A 16,969-nucleotide genomic window follows, 5' to 3' on the forward strand; every position below is an offset into this window, starting at 1 on the left:
GTGACACTCAGAACCCAGAGGGAAAGATGAAGGGTTTCTAGGTCAAATTCATGTCCTCTACCCTGGATTCTCTTTCCAGACCAAATGTCAGAGGGTCTGAGTTTTATTTTATTGGGAGAAGATAACAGTTTTCATGAAAGCATAGCTGCTATCGGCTGAGACAAGCTATCTTCTACTCCTGGCCTTTAGTAAAGGCAATCCATTACATTAGGGTGGGACCTGAAACTTGTGTGCCCCACACTCACTTCCATCCTCTGCCAGGTACCTTCTCCCTCAAAGTCTGCCTGAGCGTGAGAATTGGGTAGGGATATTGAAATGCATCCTCTCACTCACAGGTTAAGAATAGTTTTTTGTATCATTGAGATCTTTTTTGCAAATAGAACTTTACCAGAAACCCCAAAATAGAAAATGGATAAAATTAGGTTCTTCTAATAGAACTGGGACTGAGGATCAGAAGCCCATCCATTGCTGTTGTTTTCTTCCTCCTCGCTCATGTGGAAGCACCAGTGTTCCCCTGGGGAACACTAGAGATTGAAGGAATTTGGTTTGAACTCTTTGAAGATTGCTGTCTTTAACCTCTTCCCCTTATGATCCTGGAGATTGGGTATGGATAGGCTTTCTGATGTACCCTTTGGTGGTAAGACCCAAAGGCCCTGGGAAAGGTGATTGAGGATCTAGTTATGGAGATGCTCAGGAGTGTTTCAATTCTTCTGGAAGAGGATTTTGCATCTTAATGTTCTGTAAAAATCCCCAAGTCCTTGTGTAAGGCTGGACGAGGAAAATCACTCCTTCCTTCTCTCTATCAGGTTGCCATTCAGAAAGTAGAATCCATTACGGGATCTTCCTTGGCTTCCTTCTGATTCTGTAGGCATTTTCTAAGTTGTAGGAGGCTCAGTCACCTTCTCTTATTATCTAAGACATCTTTTTTAAATACTCTGGTCATCTGCTATGTCTTTTCTTCAAAATTGGAATTGTGTGGGTTTGTTGGGGTACAGAGAGAAGAGGGGATGGACATTGTCCTTTGCAACTCTGTGAGTCCTGAGATCCATGGGTGTTGCTCTGTATCAGACATACAAGATTCATGGCAGTCAGGTGTAATCAGGCCATTCTACTGGAGCTTTTCTGAGCCCAGGAATAATCCTTGGCACTCAGTCCAGGAACCTGGCCTGATTGCTGAGAGCAGAGTTTAGAAACCCACTGGCAGGAACTTTGTATTTAAATTTGACCTACCCCCAACACTACCTTTCTCTACTCCTCACCTGCCCCAGTTCCCTCAGACAGAGAATAGGTGCTAGGAAATTTCTTGAAAATGACCTTTTCAGCTTCTAAGAAAGTACCCAAAAATATTTCATGAAAAAAGGAAAGTGAGAGGTTGGAAAACATAGTAAGAAACTAGAAGGCTTCACGTTCAGGCAGTTTGGTTTCATGTACAGCCACAAATGACTAAACCATTTCCAAACTCTTGCTTCATTCCCATATTTTATAAAAAATGTTCTAGTAGTGGATTCCTATTCCACTCACCTATTTCACAGGTCAAGTTGTCAGTAAGGCCAGTGCTGTCTCTCTATCCTGTGGGTTACAGCCTGAGCTGGCTACAGCCACAAGGACTTCAACCACACACAGTGGCAACGGAAGCAGCAGTGAGCATGTTTCCAGCAATAGCCTTCTCTCCCTGGCACGTGGTGGGGGTGGTCACTAGAGTACAATTCTGTTCTCTCTCACTAATTACTGCATAACTGACATCTGTCAGCTTTGATCACTACAGTGTAGAGATTTAGGGTGGTGTGGGGTTTTTGTATTGTACCATCTGATGGGTAGCAGTTTAACATATAACATGGGTTGGAATAATCCACAAATTACTTTCTTTTCTATAACTGTAAATAATTTCTATTTTGAGCTATCAACTTATCTGGTGATAGAAAGCCAATCTTGGTTAAGTTGGGCATGCCTACTTACCCCTTGAGATGATTTTTAATTGCTAGATGGGGATGGAGTATGTATTTGATCTGTGAGTTTATGTGGCCATATTAACATCTGCTGACATGTCCAACAGCCCTTTGGGCCCTCCACCATCTGTGAGCAGACAGTGAGAAGTTGTTTTGAATCATTCTTCATTTATATCTGCATGTTCCTTTTGGGTCTGTGGTTTCTTTACAACATCTGTGCTAGTCTTGGTGTTTGATAAATGAGTTTATGACTTTCATGCTACACAGGACCACAGGAAACTCTGTGAAGCTCTTTCAAGCCCTAGCTATGGTCCACATAATGGACCACCATTTCTTCTTGCAAAACTTTCTACCTTTCTTAGCATAAATTTTCTTAATACCTAAAGCCTACAAAAGTTCTAATGGGAATGTTTGAGACTTCAGAATAGAACACCCACTGAAAGTGATTTAGAATACAGGGTTACATCTTATCTTCAATAACAAGAAGTCAGCATTTGAGGGGGAGTGACAGGATTGGTTATTTCAGCAGAATACCAGTGACTTCCCATATCTTTCCATACCATCCTCAGCATGTGGGTCACCATCTTCAGTTTTGTTCTTCCTGAGGAAAGATGGCTACTACTATTCCAGACATTATCTCCTCACCCAATGTTCCAAAGGCAGGAAGAAATTTTCCCAGATCTTTAATTTTTTTTTATTGGAAATTGTGAAAGACAAAATGCATCTGTCAAATAAGATGATTTCATTCAGTCTGTCTTTTGCAACAGAGAGAATATATATTAATGAGGAACGTCACTAAGAAAGGAAGCAGCCCTGGGATTTTAATAGAGGTAAGCAAACAAGGGGTCATCCTCAGGCTTACACGAGTCATGAGGAAACATAGGATAGTAGGGTGGTAGCTATTTCCTAAACACAAAAGAGGGGGGTGGATTTCAGAAAACATGAGGATAGAGAAGATTTTTTTAGCCATTTCTGATTTCCAAGATCTCAGATTTCAGGTAAAGTTCATCATGGTCACTTGTCACTGAATAGAAAGATCATAAACCTTGAGGTCTAAGAAATTGTCTCCTGAGGTCTCTTTCTGATGCTACTCCTGCAAAACCAGAAAAACCTCAATTAAGAGAAGAGATGTTGAGATTTGGTTATGTTAGGGTCCTGGAGATCAGGAATCTTAAAAGAAGGATGCCTGCAATGAGAAGAAGAAATGGTATTATAAAAGGATATCTGAAAGGCTAAGATTGTGGCTCAGTGATAGAGCACCTGCCTGGCATGTGTGAGGTACTGGGCTTGATCCTCAGCACCACATAAAAATAAATAAGTAAAATAAAGGTATTGTGTCCATCTAAAAAAAAATTTTAAAAAAGATATCTGAAAGTAAAGAACCAGGAATTAGACCCTAGTTGGCAATCAGTCCCATGGTTTCCATTAGGCCCATAGAGAAACATCATTCATTCAGTATGGCTCACTGTGTTTCTTGGAGTTCTCAAGCTAGGACAGAAATGCTCTTGAAGATGTTGCTGTCCACAGTCTTGGTTGCCTCTCTGAAAAGATAATGCAGAATGTAAACATTTTGTCAGATATCCCTAGTAGTCCAGATAGCAGCTTGTTCAACGAGACTCCCTATGTATGCATGATCTGCTGCAATGGTGAATCCTTCAAAATTTATATCAAGTCATCAAGCCTCAGCTCACAGCGATTCTTCAGATCTTAGGAAAAACAACCAGCTGCATGGCAACATGGAATGCTGATAAGGATATGGACTGTCAGGTGATAGATCTCTGTAATGCCTGCCATCAAGGAGGTAGGAGAGAAGTTGGAAAAGTTATTTTAGAAAGTTGTAGCCAGATATTGGAGGAATTTGGAAAAAATAAAAATTTGGAAAGGACTGACAGTTTGGTAACAGGATCCAGTCCAACTTCTACTAGTCAAGACAGAGTTTGTACCTTATGTGCATATATGATTACATGATCTGTGCAGTTCTACATCATGAGAAACCAGAAGAATGAAAAATTATACTCCATTTATGTATGATGTGTCAAAATGCATTCTGTCATCTATAATTAATTAGAACAAATAAAAAATTCAAAAAAGACAGAGTTTGTACATCCATCACCAACAAGAAATTTAAAATAGCTCAAGAAAAATGAAAATATCATAAATTCATCCACCAAAACTTTGTGAGTTTTGGCCACGATGAGATCCCATTCTATGAACCTTCTACAACTTTCAATATCTATTATATATCCTATCCCTTACAGTACAATTTCTTAAAGTGGCAAAATTTAAGCACATTTATTAAAGACCAAATATATATATAAACACACACACAAATATATTCTCTATAGCACATATAAATAAAAAACCCAAGTATATAAACTTAAATAAAATGTTATTGTTTGAATATGAGGTATACCCCCAAATCTCCTGTGTTAATGTAGAAACACTCAGAGGTGAAATGATTACATTATAAGAGTTGTAGCTCAATCAGTGCATCCTAGTTTGAATGAATTAACTGGGTGGTAATTGTAGGCAGGGGCATAGCTAAGAGGAGGTGGGTTGGTGGAGTACCCTGCAAGGGTTCATCTTCCCTGTGTCCCCTTCCCTGTTTCCTGGTTCTTGGTGGAAAAGCTCTTATTGTTTTTTATCTTTTATTGATTTAATTTTTTTTTAATACACGACAGCAGTGGAATGCATTACAATTCTTATTACGCATATAGAGCACAATTTTTCTTATCTCTGTATAAAAGTATGTTCACGCCAATTCATGCCTTTATACATGTACTTTGTTGGTTTTTTTTGCATTACAATTCTTAATATACGTATATACCACAATTTTTCATATCTCTGTTTGTATATAAGGTATGTTGACATCCAATTCAAGTCTTCATACATGTACTTTGTATAATGATGTCCATCACATTCCACCATCCTTGCTAATCCCCTGCCCCCTTCCTTTCCCTCCCACCCCTCTTCTCTATCTAGAATTCAACTAATCCTCCCATGCTCTCCTTCCCTACCCAACTATGAGTCAGCCTCCTTATATCAGAGAAAACATTCAGCATTTGTTTTTTTGGGATTGGCTAATTTCACTTAGCATTATCTTCTCTAACGCCATCCATTTACCTGCAAATGCCATGATTTTGTTCTTTTTTAATGCTGAGTAAAATTCCATTGTGTATATGTGCCACATTTTTTAATCCATTCATCCACTGAAGGGCACCTAGGTTGGTTCCATAGTTTAGCTATTGTGAATTGTGCTGCTATAAACATTGATGTGGCTGTGTCCCTGTAGTATGCTGTTTTTAAGTCCTTTGGATATAGTCCAAGGAGAGGAATAGCTGGGTCAAATGGTGGTTCTATTCCCAGATTTCCAAGGAATCTCCATACTGCTTTCAATATTGGCTGCACCAATTTGCCTGTCCCACCAGCAAGGTATGAGTGTAACTTTTCCTCGACATCCTCACCAACACTTGTTGTTTGTCTTCATAATAGCTGCCATTCTGACATGAGGGAGATGATATCTTAGAGTAGTTTTGATTTGCATTTCTCTGATTACTAGAGATGATGAGCATTTTTTCATGTATTTGTTGATTGATTGTATATCCTCTTCTGAGAAGTGTCTGTTCAGGTCCTTGGCCCATTTGTTGATTGGGTTATTTGTTTTTTCGGTGTTTAGCTTTTTGAGTTCTTTATGTACCCTAGAGATTAGTGCTCTATCTGATGTGTGAGGGGTAAAAATTTGGGAAAAGATATTCTTTATCACGCTCTTCCATTATGATGTTCTGCCTCACCTTGGGCCAAGAGTAATGAAGTTAGTCCACTGTGGACTAAATTTCTGAAACCGTGAGCCAAAATAAACTTTTCCTTCTCTAAGTTTTCCTTGGCAAGTACTTCCATTACAGCAATGAAAACTGACTAATAATACTTAGTAAACACCCTATTATTCTTTTTGCAAATGATCTAGATATCTAATGAATATTCATTAACTCAATTTAGTGTCAGTCCAAGGCTTTCAGTTACCTCAAGGTCTTGGAAATTATCTTCAAGCTGACATGCTAGCAAACATAATTGTTGTTGCAATGTCAGGATCATGACATTTCAATCAGTTTGGTTAAACACAAATTTACAAGTTTTATAATTTTAAATATTTAGTGGGAGTAATGCTAGCTGATTATCAGTGAACCTGCATAAGTTTAGGACGAAAACTATGAGTGTTGGTAAGGATGTGGAGGAAGTAGATTAAAAATGTATGCTTGTATTATAATTATTTCTAACTCAAAGAAAACAAAGGTTTTTTATTAGACCAAAATTATTAAACTGGTGTTATAAGCCCAAGATTTATCTATATCATATAAACTTGAATTTTTAAAAAGTTTGAGTTAGCTTATACAAAAATATCTCTTAAGTATTGAAAGTACTTGAGGCTCCATTTTATTTCTGAGAATTTTAAGAATATTCAAATTTTAAAAAAAGAATATTCAAATTACATATAAAGTTATTTATCTCTAAGTCAATCATAAGGACACAGTTAGCTCCTTTAAGAAATTTTATAATTTAATTTAGTAATACCATCCAGAGAGAAGAAAATACTACATAATCACAAAATGAAAAGCTTTCAAGGGAGGCTCTTCTGAGTTATAGACATAAGATCTAGAGGGTCACTCATTAGCTTCAGTTCTAAAACTTTAGTCATAGGTTAAGCTTTGTCCTTCTCTGTTCTCTATTCTTTTGCCCATGTGGAACTTTAAAACCCTGCCTAATCCTCAATGCTCACTCTAAATGCATTCTCCCTCAAAGGCTTATCCTAGCTCCCTTTAAGTATAATTTCTTTCATAACCCTGGTATTTCTCTGCTCACTTGAATCAATCAACTTGAAATTTTAGTTATGCGTGTTCCTCATATTCTCTTCAAATCCCCACTCAATTATGAGACAGACTAAATTCTTTTCTTCCACAGATACTTATTCTGCCCCTTCTGTGTTCCAGACACTTTACTAGAGAGTGAGGAACCCTACAGGCAAGATGCCTGTCTTCATGAAGCTTATAGTTTGAAATTTGATATAGCTTTAGTATTCCCTTCAGGATTATCAGTAGTTTGTTGAATAAATTAATAAACAAATGAAAAGCTTCAGGCTTAAATTTGCTCTTATACAGGAAGGTAAGTAACATTTTTGTGGGGGGCTATTATGTGCCATGCACTCTTGGGAATTTTGTACAAATTCTTTAATCTTCCTAATATCCAGACTCCATATACTTTATATACTTATTTCTAATCTTTATAGAAACTCTACAAGGTAAATATAGTTCCAATTTATAGAGGAAACAACTTAGACCCAGTAAGGTTTCCGGCTTGCCCTAAGTTGTGATGCCAGTAGGTGTCAGAGTGGAGATTTAAACCTATGTGTACCTAACTCTAAAGCCCTCAGTCAAATTGATGAGTATGGTTTAACAAACTTGGAGAATGCTTAAGATATACATTCCAGAGAGGAACTCACAGGTAAGTCTTGACCTAAGGAATCTGCACCGTGGACACTAAGTGGCAGGTTGGACAATACTGGTGAATTAAGGTGTCCTCTAGCCCTCAATTATCTGGGTCCAGATGGGACCCAGGGTCAGCAAGTGGTGGCATGCTGTGCACAAATGGGGGTGAAGTTCTCAGGGGCAGAGGACTGCTCTCAGCTAGGGCTACACTGAGCCAGGCCATTGGGAGCAGGGTATGCCAGGAAGCAATGGGAACCATTTGTGCCAGAAGCACACTCCTTCTATGGAGGCCATGAGTCACATTCTTTGTATTAAGATCAGTTCCCAAAACTGGGTCTTTCATTGAAGAGATGGTGTGTGTGTGTGTGTGTGTGTGTGTGTGTGTGTGTGTGAGAGAGAGAGAGAGAGAGAGAGAGAGAGAGAGAGAGAGAGAGAGAGAGAATGAGCTAATTAATAACCAGTACAACTGAATTTTAGTCGTGTTTGCAATAGGAGGTTGAGGAATTCCATATTCAAACTCTTAAGTGGCTGCAGTTGGTTTACCTGACACTGATGTTGGGAAGGAGTGAGATAAAGGCTTTTCTTTGAGCACTGGAGCAACTTCCCTATATTCTGCAGGGTCAGCAATAAAAGCAGAGAACTTTTAAGACAATCCACCATGTGCTAGAGCTTTGCAGAAAGGATCACTGTTATGGTTTAGATGTGAGGTATCCCCTAAAAGCTCATGTGTCATACAATGCAAGGAGTTTCAGAGGAGAAATGACTGGGTTGTAAGAGTCTTAATCCAATCAGTGAATTAATCCCCTGATAGGGATTAACTGAGTGGTAACTGAAGTGTACAGTGTGGCTGGAGGAGGTAGGAATTAGGAGCATGTCTTTGGGGTATATATTTGTATCTGGCCAGTGGACTCTCTCTCTCTCTCTCTCTCTCTCTCTCTCTCTCTCTCTCTCTCTCTCTCTCTGCTTCTGATCATCATGTGAGCTGCTTCCCCTGGCCACACTCTTCTGTCATGATGTTCTGCCTCACCTCAAGCCCCGAGGAATACAGCCAGCCTTCTATGGACTAAGACCTCTGAAACCATTAGCCTCTAAATATACTTTCCGGCCTTTACAGTTGTTCTAGTGGGGTCCTTTAGTCACAGTCAAAAAGCTGACTAAAACAATCACATTTTATTATCACAACTACTTTATTATCTTCTAAATTTTACCTATAAAGAAACAGATATGAAGTGATTTAAGACACTGTCCAATGTCACACAAAGCTAGTCAGTGACAGGATTTGAAACCAGACTGAATCCAAAGGCTGTGCTCTTAACCACTACATTATAAATGGCATCTCCAGACAGAAATAACACTGAGGAGCACTATAATAATGGCCACCCATGAATCACACCTCCCTCTATCCATGCCCCTTTTCAATGTATCATTGCTGACCTTCTCACCAAGACGAGCTCCACCCTCTTGACATTGAGATGATCCTGTGACACTGTGAATAGAATATGGCCAAAGTAATGTGGAAGTTCTGAAGCCTGGACCCTTTTGCAAGTTTTCACTCTCATCCTCTCGGAATGCTGAGGCCACCATGTTACCAAGAAGCCCTGCCTTCCTTCTGCAAGGGAGAGGCCATGTGGAGCAGAGTCAAGGCTCTCCAGCCGACAGCCAGCACCAACTACCAACTGAGAAGCCATCTCAGATGTTCCACCTTCAGCTGAGCTCCCTCTGCCAGCAGCTGCACCTTGAGCCCAGACAAGACCAGCAGAACCTCCAGTTAATCCGCAGAATAAAAAAAAAAAGATTATGAACCATTGTTTTTTTAAAACACAAAGTTTTGGGATAGGTTTTAAATTCATTATCAGTTTTTTTTTTTTTTTTAGCAATTTATGGTTTCATGAAATATAAAATCACAGGAAATATGAACAAGAGGGACTTTAAAGCAGTATTCAATTATGTGTTTTTATTTTAAAGATAGGGAGACTGAAGCCCAGAGAGGAGAGGTGTCTTGTCTCAAACCCCACAATTTCTTTTTTTTTTTTTTTTTTTTGCAATTTGTATTTGTTGATTCTTTTTTTTTTATTAGTTACACATGACAGTACAATGATCTTGACAATTCAAAAATTTGAATCAAATGGGGTACAATTTCTCATTTTTCTGATTGTACAGGTTGCAGAATCACATTGGTCATACAGTCACCTATATACATAACCCACAATTTCGTACAGCCTGAGCCAGGGCTAAACCAGGGTTCAGAGTCACAATTCTACAGATCTCTTTGCTACACTGACCTCTCTATCTCCATATGCATTAAGAGGAAGAGTTATTTCCAGCTAATTTCAAGTATCAAATCAAACATAACTTTCCTATATTCATATATGAATACATGAGCAGTATAACTCTGTATCATGTACAACCACAAGAATGGGAACCCTTTCCATGTATGTATAATATGTCAAAATACCCTCTACTGTCTTGTATCTCTAAAGAGAACAAAGAGATTTTAAAAATAAATAAATTTTAAAAAAATTCAAGGATCTACCCTGAAAGCTGCTTATGGTATTAAATTCAAATGACATGCATACAAACAGACCCATGTGTCAGGGACCTATAAAATGGTCTATAATAATTACTCGGAACCAGGCAATGAGTTTTCATTGTTGAACATATATTTTCTCATAGAATTTGTGCATTTATGAATGTGCCATCTCTGTAGTAGTTCAGGCTATTGTTATTAGTAGTTGTTATCTTGGTTACTAGCTGGATATTCTGGAAAACATCTTAAAATTTAAGAACATCTGAGGTAACAGGAGTTTTAAAACCTACCTTGGGTGAATCTTATGGGAAGTTGGGGTTGAGAACCTCCATCCTGGATGATGGGTTCTTGGAAAATAGCACTTTCAAGTATAGGGCAACATGACTAAATTTGGGAATGCAATGCTAAAAGTAGTACAGATGTCAGCTACAACAGAGTAGAAAGTACATGGGCTGTGACATCAAAAAATACTTCTCTATCTCTCAATCTTGCCATGTAGTGTCTGTGTAGCCTTGTACACAGATCTCTCTGAGCCACTTATAAAATGAATTTAAAGATAATACCAACTTTCCAAAGATGTTAGGAAGTTCAACTAAGATTATTTATCTTTAAAAAATATCTTTGGTAGCAGTAAAGATCTTGTCAAGTATTACTATTTCTAACTAAAATGGAAATAGGTAGCTTTTTACAAATGAAAAAAACAAAGATGATCTTAAGCATTTAGGCAATAGTGGGTTATAAAGAAAATCAAATAAGTTACTTACCATTTCTTCATAAATACATGTAACTATTTTGTTGTTTCTTCTTCCAGAATTTTGTCACATTGTCTATATATGTGTCACCACACACACAATGCAAAAAATACAATGTCAAAAAAAACATAAATACAGGATTGTATTGTCCTTCATGTTCATAACTGCAGTTACCAAGTTAATAACCATAGTTGTAATTACTGTGATTTTTCTGAACTTAGTGACAGAATGAAATGGAAATGAGAAAAGCCAGTGAAAATTTGCAGAAAAATTAAACATTTTGAGGGACTGATGTTTTCTGAAAACTATTTGAAGATTGCCCATTGAGGATTCCCAATTTTCTCTTTTGAGAAATTCCCACAGAGCCTGTGAATTGACACAGATGAAATGAAGGTCTCAAATCTGTCCTTACTAGAAAGTCTTCCTACTCTAAAAAGCCTTGGCCATGGCCTGAAAGTCCTTCTGGCCAGCAGGATGAATTCAAACATGGTTTCAAAGGTAGGGAGGAAGAGAATGGAATAGAGGACCAAAAAATACTTATTCAAGTTAGCTATTAATTTAGGAAACCAATCTTCATACCCAAGCCAACCTAGAGTTGATCCAAAAGTCAACAGTTAAAAGAGCCAGAGCAAATACACAGGCCAAATCTCTGAGGCTGATATTGTTTGGCAAGGAATCCATCTTTGGGGAGGATGTGAAGACAACTGAACCCTTTCCAGCTAAACCCTCCCCTTTTTCTGGACTTAATTCCTAACAGTGTCAGAGCCTTAACATGTCTCTTGGCTGGGGGCCTTGCCCATGTTTACAGAATCAATGAGGAACAGATGAAGGGTGACTGTAATCTGAAACAAGGACATGCCAGCATGGGCAAGCTGTGGCTCCATCAACATGAAGCCATTGCCAGAGTGCTGTCTTCTTCTGCCTGGACATCACTGCTCAGAACATCTTGGATTCTTCTTTGGACTGGGCTTTAGAGTCCCACAAGATACATGCAACTCATTGTTTTATAATACCCTCTGATATGTTTTGGCATTAGGATTCTATTTAAAAAGAAGAAGGAAGAGGAGGAGGAGGAGGAGGAGGAGAAGAAGAAGAAGAAGAAGAAGAGGAAGAAGAAGAAGAAGAAGAAGGAGGAGGAGGAGGAGGAGGAGGAGGAGGAGGAGGAGGAGGAGGAGGAGGAGGAGCCTTGGAATAGAAAACTTGTGTGTGAAGCTCAACTAATACACTTAATAGCTGTGTGACCTTGGACAAGTCTCACCTGCTTTATATAACTTCATTTATTTACCTGTAAAGAGGAGATCAAGATTCTTACTGACTGACCTCTTATCACTTGTCAAGTGAGAAATTATTTACATGCAATGGTATTTTCCTTCAAGTTTGCTACCAGACAAGCTAGTCATAGAATAGAAAGAGTCACTGACCAAATTAACAGGTGTAAATCACAAGGAATCTAAAGCAAATTTAAACTATAGTGAGAAACAAGGAGCAAGATTTGGGCATACTAGCACTCTGAGATAGGGTGCAATTAAGGTGGAAGGACCATACTCTCTGAGTGCTAAAATAAGCAGTGTTCATATGTCCTGTCTGCCATAGAGACCTTCACAGTGGATGACTGGTTTATAAGGCCAGAGATAAGATTTGAACAAAGGGTCCCACAGGCACAAAGTGCCCTGGCCAAGAATACATACTGGCTGTATTGGAAAGATGCAGAGACAAGTACATCTGGCCAATAGCTGTAGCTTGCCAATTAGCCTGCCGAGCAGCCATGAGTTTCATTTGTGTTTCTTGTACAGGATGTGGAACCAGATAAGGATGCCATTGATTTATGGTTGAATTAAAGCCTCATGAACCCTGGCTGCTCATATATATTTAGTGCCTTATATACCTCATGCATATTTAAATATCATTTATGTTCAGTGCCCAGTTTCCTCATGAGGTACCTTGAGAATATCAGGCATCTCTTGTCCTTCTATCCCTTTCTATCTATGTTAAATATACACATGCCATGGTTTCTAACCTATATTATGAATTTCATAATATAATTTATTTTCTTTTGTTCTACAACACAATTGAATATTCTTAAACACTACAACAAATATTACGTCATTCTATTGGAAGGCTCAAGTGAGAAAGCCCTTTGTAAATTATAAAGTTTTGCATATTTGCCAGGGAGAAAGGAATGATACTCAGTCAGCAATGATATTTGTTTCAATAGTCATGATAACCAAGGAAGGGAATATGAATCCCACTTTATAGAGAAGAAACCTGAAGCTCTGATCTCAAGGATTATTCAAGGATTATTTAAGATCACACATGTTCTGAGAAGCATACTTGATGTAATTCTAAGTCCAATGTGCCTGCACGTTCTTTTCTCTATACTGTGCTGTTAAGAATATTCTAGGTTTCTGTCTGCCCTTTCACTCATTCATTCCTCAATTTTTTTTTTGCATATTTACCATGAATTCTGTGCCTTGCTAAGCACAGAGGACATGCAAGGTCTTAACCTAATGGAGCTTGGGGCAGATAAATGAGAAAGCAGTTTCAAGTAGTGCATTAAATCCCATAGTGGATGCAGTACAGAATGCAGAGAAGATAGTGAAAAGAGGCATTAAATGATCTGACTTGGGGATCAAAGAAGGCTTTCAGGAGGAAGGGACTCTTGATATTGGTATGAAATAGCCACCCTCCTCCATTGGTCACTGACAGTTTTGGGAACTTCAGAGAAATGTTGTCAGTCAGGGACACTGGTGGAAATGCTTATGTGACTGGGCAAGATTTCAGGTGACCTTGATCAGGCATGGAGCTGATCCTGATGGTCCTCTGACCATACTGTCAATCCACAGTACAGTCCCTTCAGGCCCCTTTACTCATTCTCCAAAGCTGACTGATCATCAAGCTCCAGTAGGCTACAGGTTTATTCTATTTAGTCTTTGGCTCTTTGCATTTAATGTGCTTCTAATTCATTGTGGTTTTCAAAAATTAAATTAGAAGCCTTTGATTTACGTTAAAGATAGATCTGGATAACTTTCATTAAAAATTACCCAGCTCTCCTGTCAGGATGGAAAAAAAGATTTGAGAGTTTAAATCTCAGGCAAAGCTTAAATCAAATAGATTTCAAAATATCTTAATGTTAACAGAATATAGACCATTTGTAAAACCCCTCTAAACTCCAGTCTCTTCACCAGAAAATGAAATAACATTGATTCCTACTTGAGAATGTAATTGTATGTGGACTAAATAATATGAATGTTCCAATCCCAGGTATACTTTCCCTTGGAGAGACCCTATGCCCCCCCTGCTTGATATATCATGTGCTGCAAGGTACATTTCCCAGCTTGCAGAACTGTGGATGGTCAATGGGAAGCACTGATGAGAAATTATAGGGTGGGTAGAAGGGAGAAGTGGGGTACTCCTCCTGTTTCCTTCCAGCAGATGCTGCTTCTACCCTACAGGGCTGACTTCATGTCGACCATGGTCTGGTTTCAGCAGTGAGGCCAGCACCTTGGCCCGGGGAACACCACCTTGCTTCCTGCTGAGGGTAAGTCTGGGCCACCCCATCACTTCCTCTTTGGCTTCTCCCATTTTCCATCTTTTCTTTAGCCATTTTTTAGAATAATAGTCTTTCTTTTTTTAGTTCTTAAATATGATTTTTTTTGTCCTTGTAAGACTCTAGTGGCCTCTGTGAGTGAAATGCACTCACCTGATGTGATTTATTTTCTCAGTGAATGATCAGGAAAGATATTAGGCAAAAGAAAGTGGGTAAAGATTAGGGGAACCTGTAGAAGACTGGTTAGAGATGCCTTGTACTTTTATTAGTTTCTTGGCTCAATGCTGATGACTAGGTGTTCAATAAGTGATGGCCATGGTAAGGATTGTTCCCCTTCTGCTTAAGGAGAATATACTGTAATAAGGAACATGCCTTTAATGGGAATAAAAGGGTGGAAAGACCTGACAGTTGCTGTTGACAATTAACAGCCCCTCCAATGCTCTGGAGTCAGTTTAGAGTACTGGGAAGAGCTGACTTCAGCCAGTTAGCACCCAGACTGCAAGCTCTGAGCTGCTTGGAAGGGCTAGTCTCTCTGCACAGTGTCCCCATAATGAAGAGCAGATTTTTCCACCCCCACAGTATGGGGTGAAAGCTCCTCCTCCTCACCCTAAGAACAGAAGAAGAATGTTCCAAGAATATTTGCCACAGCTATTCAGCCAAGATTTTATTTTCACATTCCTGTTGACAGCTTTCCAGCCCCACTCCAGTCTGCTGTTTACATCCTGTGGCCATTTTACTTTCATTCCCAGAACAACCCCATATGAGGCATCCAGAATAGGCCCCTGCACAGAGGCAATAAGAGATTGTCACAGTCTGTGACACTGAGAAGGAAACTGGACAGCTGCTGTACTGAACTCCTGGCATGGTAGAGGAAGAGGAGGTGAGCATTATGTATCTTTATAACCAAACACTCAGCATGGTGCCTGGCACCGAGGGATTGAAGGAGTACATATAGTACTGTGATGCAGAGTCTGAAATAAACTTCCCTCCCTGGATCCCAATACCACCACACTGCCTGAGCAATGGCCACATCAGTCACCTTATATACAATCTTGCTAATCTTTATGATAAACCCATGAGTTGGAGTTATTGAGTGCACTTTACAGATGATGAAACTGAGGTTCTGCGAGGTTAAGTGATTTGTGTAAGGTGGTCAGAGATAGAGCTAGGATTCAAAGCCATACCTTTCAGGTTCCAAAACCTATAATGTTTCAACAATTCTGAACTGCCTCCCCGACATCTCTGTGGCAGAAGTTTAAGAATATTCTGTGTAGCCACACTGCATATTTTACAGCTGCCCTCACCAAAAGCCTGGGTGGACCCTAATTGGCAGAGAGAGAGAGAATGCCTCTGAGCCCAGTGGAATTCACTGAGGTCAATCCCCAGGGTCTTTCCTGCAATTCTGAAGCTAAACATCAGTTGTTACCCAGGAAACCAGAAGCCATCTGCAGAAGGCAAAGGAAAAGGTTCTCTTTGATATAATTTCCATCATCCTGAGATTGAAGTTGAATGATGTAAAGATATGGCAATTGTGGGTGCTTCAGTGGCTGGGATGAGAACAAAACTTTATTTTGAGATCAGTTACCACTATAGTGCACAACAATTAATTTAAAAAAAACCCTAAAAAACAAATGAACAGTCAATGAGTACTTATTTGATATGTGTTCTTGACCTCACATGTTTATTTTTATTTGTTCTTTTTAGATATACATAACAGTAGAGTGTATTTTGACACATTATACATACATGGAGTATAACTTACTCTAATTAGGATTCCATTCTTGGACCTCACATGTTTATGATCTGAATATCACAGGCAATGCAAAGGCAATCACATTTACATGTAGTACCCAGATCTCTAGGGTATGAGCTTCCACCTACTTGAAGGTAGGAGGACCAGTCTGACAGAAACCTGCCCCAATAATTTCTGAAAAGCCCCAGGGATGTTTACACATTCCAAGAATCATTACTGGTGGTTTTCACCTAACATTCATTGCAGCTGCAGCTAGAGGCTAGATTCTCTCTCACATACTAAGAGAGAGAGAGAGAGAGAGAGAGAGAGAGAGAGAGAGAGAGAGAGAGAGCGCTCCTTGCATGTCACTCTTGACCAGGGGTCTACAGCTTCAGCCTTATAGAGTTGGTGTGGCTCATGAAAGTCCTATTTAAGTTCATGCACATATTCCCTTTCCAGCTGTGCTTTGTAACTGGCAGAGGCTATGGCCAATTATCAGCTAACAGTGAATCTGGAATCATGGCTCCTCTCCAGCCCTGGCCTACACTGGGCCTGGCTGCCTGCCGGACCCTTTTTCTCTGATGTGTCATTTAATTACAGGAGACTCCATAGTTCCTCTTGGCAAAATTGTCTCTTATCTGCAAGTCTGTGTATGTTGTATTTAAATTCCACGGTAAACAAAATTCAAGTCCCCTTTTATTTATTTCTTCACTCTCCTAGTAAACTCCCTAGTCCTTTTGCAAACCAGTGGATACAAATGAATATAGGGGAAAAGGAGAAGTGACACTTGTTGTTTTTCTGGGGATGGGGTGTGGTGGTAGTCAGGACTACTTGAAGCAGTGGTTCTTACTCAGCCAGGATTTCTTATCAAATTTAAAACACTAGCAAAGAACCAGTGCTAAGCCAACTAGTTATGGGCTTTCAATTAGAATGATAGATTATTAGTTATGAGGCAGGAACTTAAAGATCTTTAACAGATTAGTGG

Source organism: Marmota monax, unplaced genomic scaffold (assembly GCF_021218885.2).
Source record: "Marmota monax isolate L192 unplaced genomic scaffold, Marmota_monax_Labrador192_F-V1.1 WCK01_AAM20220418_F8-fsc00096, whole genome shotgun sequence".
NCBI lineage: Eukaryota > Metazoa > Chordata > Mammalia > Rodentia > Sciuridae > Marmota > Marmota monax.